At 40.7% G+C, this 7,159-nt stretch overlaps 1 non-coding gene across 1 annotated transcript; it reads left to right on the top strand.

Moving 5' to 3' along the window:
- Positions 1–355: 355 nt before the first annotated feature.
- Positions 356–440, top strand: TRNAK-UUU (transfer RNA lysine (anticodon UUU)). Its single transcript has one exon. It is a non-coding gene; the product is annotated as a tRNA-Lys (tRNA).
- Positions 441–7,159: the final 6,719 nt, after the last annotated feature.

Genomic DNA, 7,159 nt, shown 5'->3' with positions numbered 1-7,159 from the left:
GGAATAGATTTGAAATTATTTTCTCTTCCAATTTACTGAAACTAATCAAATGACCGATCCCCACTTCCATCTTTTGGATCCTTTTGTCCGTCTCCTCATCCCCCAGTCCTGAGCCACCACCATCCACGTGGACACTTCATTTTCGTATTCTGTTTCCCACTATATTGAAAATCCCGATGGGAGGGCATCGACTTTATTTCAAACTATGTAAAGACTAGGAATTAGAAGAACTGAATCCAGTTTTACTTTCTACTGGTTATCATTAAGTTTAGGCTACTTAATCTCACATCCCATTTGCTTGGATTTAAAATGACCAAGTTACTGGTTATCATTAAGATCAGGCTACGTAAGGGGTGCCTGGGTGGCTCAGTCGGTAGAGCGTCTGACTTTTGCTCAGGTCATGATCTCGCAGTTCGTGGGTTCGAGCCCCATGTCGGGCTGTGCGCTGATAGCTCAGAGCCTGGAGCCTGCATCGAATTCTGTGTTTCCCTCTCTCTGTCTTTTCCTCGCTTGCACTATGTGTCTGTCTCTCTAAAATAAATAAATAAACATTAAAAAAAAAAAAAAAGATTAGGCTACTTAATCTCACATCCCATTTGCTCGAATATAAAATGATCAAGTTCCAAGTGTCACCCTGATGACCTCAAAGCGTTGTTATAAAAAGTTCAAACGAGACAATGTGTCTTGAGGTCTTTGACGATTTTGAGCTACCAGATGCAAAACATACAAAAGTGAAATCAGTAGGCTTGCAGTAGTCAGTGTCTAAAATGGCCCCGATGATTTGCATTCCCAGTACTCATGTCATGCAATCCTCTCCCCTGGAGTGTGGGCTAAATATATTAAAGAAGTCTAATGATTAGAACGTGGCAAGAGAGATAGGAAGTCACTTTTAAGATGTGGTTATAAAAACACAATGGCTTCTGTCTCGGATGCTTTCTCTTGGGTCACTCACTTTGGAGGAACACAGTTGCCATGTGAAGTAGCCTTGTGAGAACATCTACATGCATGAGTGGGGCCTCCAGCAGCTGTGTGAGTGAGCTCGAAGCAGAGCCTCCACCATTGGATCCTTGAAACCAGTGCGGCCACAGCCAACATGTTTGATTCATACCTAGAAAGAGACCCTAACCCAGAGCAACGCAGCTAATCCACTCCTGGGTTCCTGCCCCACTAGGAAATAATAAATGTGTGTTGTTTCCAAATGCTGAAGGTTTGGGTTGTTCACTCCAGCTTAAGGTCTCATACCTTTCCTCAGCATACTGGTGACTTCTGCTGCTTTTGACTGATCTCTGCCTAAGGCTTAGTTGCCTCCTCAGGCTTAATTGCCTCCTGTTTTCAGCTTTGCAGACAAGCCCCTTCCTCCATCCAATAGTCTGTTCTCTTCAGTCTAGAGTCATAGAGAGAAGTATGGTCGCTGACTCTGTGAAGGTAGCAAGCATTTGGGGAAGACACACTTCCCTCAGCAAGCTTGGTGAGAACTTCAAGTTCCAGATGTTACTTCAGAATTCATATAGTTCGTTATTACCTTAGAGCTCTCCATTACAAATGATATAAAAATCATGGATGCCTGGATGGCTCAGTTGCTTAAGTGACCAACTCTTGATTTGGGCTCAGGTCATGATCTCACAGTTTGTGAGTCTGAGCCCCGCATCAGGCTCTGAGCTGACGCACAGAGCCTGCATCAGAGTCTCTCTCTCTGCTCCTCCCCTGCTTACTCTCCCTCTCTCTCTCTCAAATAAATAAAAACAGTAAAACAAACATAATAAAAATTAAAAGAGAGGAAACTGAAAAAAGTGAAGGCTTATCTAAACTCTCATATTCAAATATTAAAAAATATCCTCAAAAGTGAATTGCTAATTAATCCAGCACCTAATATTATCTCAGGGAGGCTATAATAGAACAAATGAGTATCTTTGGTACATTTTCTCTCTTTTTCTACTGTGTTTGGCAACAACATTGTTTATCAATATATTTAGCTAAGCACCTTCGTGTCTGTAAATTATATCTCAATATATTTGACTTTTCTTTGTCTGCATTAAGCACATCCATGCTACACACTGTAACCACTACATGCCTTTATGTGGGTATTACTAATAATATTTAGAGCCAATTTAGTTTAGTATGTGCGTTCTGCCTCTGTTCCTCGGTTGCTAAAGTCAACTCATGGATTAGTCTTTACTGTATACACATTTATGCCTTATGTCTTTGGAAATGCCATAACTTCTCAATTATGGGCACAGCTTTAGTGGATTGTATGAAGAATTTAAAATTTCCTGGAGTTTCTGCCTCTGTCCCACCTGTGGTCGATCAACTCCCTTTCTCCAACCTGGTGATTTTGTGCCTGTGAGTAGTCACATCCTCATTTTAATACGAGCCATAATAAAATAACAGAAGGAGCGTAAATATGAGGGAAATCCGTGCTCATTTAGTGTGTTCCCTGAAAAAAATGTTAAAAAAAAAAATACTTCTGTGTCTGCTCTGTGGGTATATCCCTTTATTAATTCAGCTAATCAAATTTTAGGCGCATGTCTGCTCTTTCCTACTCCTGGTAAGGCCCATGGAAAAATAAATAAATAATTAATTAATTAGGAAGATGGTTATGGAATTTGTGTTGGTAGCACTTTTGCCCTAAACTTACAATTATGGCAGAGAGATGGTTGTGATATTAGTTCGAACATGAGTAAAAGTAAGACAGACCTAAAGACTCAGGAGCAGAGATACACAAGGGTGATTTTTTTTTTTAAGCCCTATACCAAATACTCTGACTTATGTCACTGGAGATCTGATCACTGTATCATACTATTGAACAGGAAAAAAAAAAAAAAAAAAAAAAAAAAAAAGTAAGGGGTTTGGTACTCCTGAACAGAACAGAAGGCAGCTCATTTCCTACTGGTATGGAACTTCTGAAAATTTCAACAATAATGTATATTTGATGAAAGAGATGTTTTTCGGCCTTTATGCGACTCTGTATTAACATAGCGTGCTTGGTATGATGCCTGTATACTTTAGTGATAAATGGCATCCGTTCAGCTTTTCCAAACGCAGAGGAAGGATAATTAAAACCAACCATCTTATCTCAGAGATGTGTGAAGATTAATAAAATGATTTCTGTAAAGGTCCCTGAGCTTTTGGAAAGAAGAATACACCATACAACGTATAACTATGTAGTTTAATTTGTAGTTATGTGAGGTAGTTTATAAGCACTTTACATCAAATGAAAAACATAATTAGTGCTACATTAATGCTTCAAAGGTCATTTTATATACAAGGCAATAAATGTAAAATTTGAGGATTTAATCATGAATTAATTTATTGCACAGCATATGTTGTGTATATTAAGAGATATGTTTTAGAATTTAATTAATAATAAAAATGATGAATAAGAACAATGCAGGTGAACTACTTGGTTTCTTCCTTCAACTCAAAACTAGATGAAAATACTCTGAAGAATCCTTCACTGTTCTACTTCTGTGTGCATTCCAAATTAAGGACAGGCTTCAGCAGACAATAGAGTCAAATGGGGAGAACTTGCTCCAAATTTTAATCTAGTTGCCGTGGATTGGATTGGCTGGATTGGATTGGAAGGAAGGTGGAGGTAATAGATCGGATAGGTCTGATGCAATGGTTCACCAAGTAGTAGGGCCTGGACTTCGATGGTGATGGTGAAAGTGGAAAAGAATGGACGAAAAGAAGAAACATTATTATAGTCAGGTCTTGCAACTGATAGCATAAAACAGGAAGTAGTCCCTTTTGCTGTAGAGACACTGCCAGTATGGACATATGGGACAGGGCTGTCTTAGTGCATCAGGGGTGCTACAACAAAACACTACAGACTGGTGTCTTATAAACAATAAACATTTCTTTCTCCTAGCGCAGAGACTAAGAAGTCCAGGATCGTTGCACTGACAGATTTGGTATTTAGTGAGGGCTTCCTGGTTCATAAACAGGGCCTTCTTGCTGTGTCCTCAACATGGCAGAAGGGGCAAGGGAGCTCTACAGGACCTTTTTTATAATGGTAATAAGAGTATTCACCAGGGCTCCACCCTCATGACTTAATCACTCCTTAAGGGCCCTATCTCCTAGAACTATCACACTGACTGGGCATAAGGTTTTAACACATACATTTTGGGGAGGGGACATTCAAACCACAGCATTCTACCCCTGGCCCCTCAAAATTCATGTTCTACTCTCATGTCATCAACTCAAAAGTCTAAGTCTAAAGCGTCATCTAAATATCATCGAAATAAGACATAGGTGAGATTCCAGTTGTGAACCTGTGAAATCCAACATGTTACGTGCTTCCAAAATACAACGGTGGGACAGGCATAGGAGAGATAGTTCCCTTCTAAAGGGAAGAAATAAAAAAGAACAACCAGCAATGGGTCTGAGAGAAGTCCAAAACCTACAGGACAAACACTAAACCCAAGTCTCAAGAACCCAATTGTAAATTCCAATTGCTTTACTCAATTCACCAATTCAAATGCTAATCCCTTCAGAAGATACCCTCAAATACATACTGTATGGGTATTGGGTAGAAGCTAGGAGAGTTTGGAGGTGCATGCTAGAAAATGCTACAATCTTCTTACAGAATACCTAAGTGATCATGAACAGAATGTTGGTGGAAATCTGGACGGTAAAGGCCATTCTGATGAGGACTTAGAAATGAGCAAAATGTTATTGAAAACTGAAGGAAATATGATCCTTATTAAAAAGTGGAAGGCAACTTGGCTGAATTGTGTTCATGTCCTAGTGTTTTTGTGAAAAGTAAAACTTGTCAGCAATAAAATTGTTTATTTGGATGAGCAAATATTTAAGCAAATTGTTGAAGGTACAACATGGGTTCTCTCAAATCCATATCACAAAATAGGACCAGAGAGAAACAATTTAAAGATGAAATTGTTCATCAAAAAGGAAGCAGAATTTGAGTTTGCAAAATTCTCAGCCTAACCATATGGAAAGTCATATAAAAGTGTGTTTGAGAGAGAACAGAAAGGGTGTGGCCAAATTTGATAAGAATGAGTATGAATTCTCAACGGAAGCTAAAAGCTATTCAACAAAACAATGGGGGAGATTACTCAGCCAGGACCAGCCATTGTCCAAGACAATGGAAGAATGATTCCCAAGGCAATTCAGAATGGTGGGGTTGTCTCTCCCATCGAGGCTCAGAGTGCAAGGGTCTGAGGATCAGAACAATTTCAAAGGGAAGCTACCTCCGCAGGTCACCTCCCCACATTGTGGGCTCTGCTCTCTGGTTTCCAGTGCCATTCTCCTCAGCTGCCCCAGGTATGACTACAGCAAGACCCCAGAATGGCATGAACTGAGTCCACGAAAACACAAGGGGCATGGCTACCTCCACCTAAAATTTGGAGGATGGAGCATCCTGGAGCCACTCAGGGCTGTCCCAACTGGCAGGGAGGCCACCCAGGCAGAGGGCTGCTCAAGGGGTGGGGCTATTGCAGACAGCCTCCACTAAGGCAAGGCCCAGCAGTGTCCAAGACCAGACCTGTAGAGTCAAGGCACGAGATTCCTGCCTAGGAGAGATGTAGGCACACCACTGCTTGGGCACAGCTGTGTGGGCTGTGCCCGGCAGGGTCATGGGGCAGGACTTCCCTGAGCCTCGAGAGCCCAGCTCTCATGCTACGGGGTCCAGAAACCTAGCTATTGAACCAAGGATCATCAGAATGGGTTTTGCCATCCAGATTTCCACCAACATTCAGTTCACAATCACTTAGGTAATAAGAAGATTGTAGCTTTTTCTAGCATGTACCTCCAAACTCTCCTAGCATCTACCCATTACCCAATTGTAAATTCCAACTGCTTCTACATTTTTATGTATGTGTTACAGCAGCACCCCTACATCTTGATACCAATTTTCTGTATTAGTAGGTAGGGTTCTCCAGAGAAACAGAACAAATGATAGATAATCGATAGATCAATCGATCGATAGATAGATATGAGGAAATTTATCGTAGGAATTGGTTCACATGGTTAGAGGCTGAGAAATCCCATGATCTGCAGTCTGCAAGTTAGAGAACCAGGAAAGCCAAGGTCGAAGGCATGAGGTTTGGGGTGCTGATGGAATAAAGTAGGATCTGAATTTAGAAGAGTAAGAAGCAGGAGAGCCGGTGTCTGAGGGCTGGGGAAGATGAATGTCTCAATTCCAGTATAAAAAGAATGAACTAGTCCTACCCTTTGCCTTTTTGTTCTATTCAGGCCCTCAAGGGATTATAGGATACCAGCCCATACTAGGGAGGCCTATCAGCTTTACTGAATTCACCAATTCAAATGCTAATCCTTTCAGGAAGTACCCTGAAGTACACACCTAGAAATGATGTTTTACCAGCTATCTGGGCATCCAGTCAAGTTGGCACATAAAATTAAGTATCCCAGGAGCTACTTAAAAGAGCTTTCTCTACTGATGGGAATGAATGTTCTATATTTGCACTCTCCAATATGGTAGCCACTAAGCACACGCAGCTATTGAACCCTTGAAATGTAACAGAGGGGGCTGAACTTTTACTTATATTTCATTTTAATTAATTTAAGCTTAAAATTAAAAAGTCCCTTGTGGCTAATGGCTATCATATTGGTCAGTGCAAATCAAAAATAATTAATAGCATCAGAAGTGCCATTAGTTGGAACAGAGAAGCCAGGGCCAGAAGTTTGCTTGGGAACCTGTAGGGAGCACAGATAGCACAGAGTAGATCACAGAAGAAAAAACACACTGTGAAATCACGTGGTGGAAAAGTAGGGTAAGAACTACAAATAAGCCTTTAAAAGCACTTACATGAAATCACCATTATTCTTAGTGTCATTCAGGATTCAGTGTTTTCGGTCTCTTTTTCTTTGTACGTGCCATTCCTCTCACACATCTTCCATTCACACCAGGAATTGACAGCCAAACACACTATCCAGGAGGTCATGAGAGGGAGGAAGAAATTTACACCTTGTAAAAGCAAGCAGATACTAAAATAGCAGGGGCAGGATTTCTCAGAGTGAGTCTATCCCACTTGCTTTACGTCCTTCTACTGATACTTACTAAAGGCACATGACTTCGATATGTGACCCCAAGTATCCCACGATGCAGAGTTGATAAGTGGAATAAAATTCAGAGAACAGTAATAAAGGCTTTTCACAATTGCAATAATAACTCATAAAGGGA

Source organism: Puma concolor, chromosome A3 (assembly GCF_028749965.1).
Source record: "Puma concolor isolate L17-30 chromosome A3, mPumCon1.1.hap2, whole genome shotgun sequence".
In the NCBI taxonomy this organism is placed as follows: Eukaryota; Metazoa; Chordata; class Mammalia; order Carnivora; family Felidae; genus Puma; species Puma concolor.
Note: the sequence above shows the minus strand (reverse complement) of the source record. Positions and strands in the feature narration are given on the sequence as shown.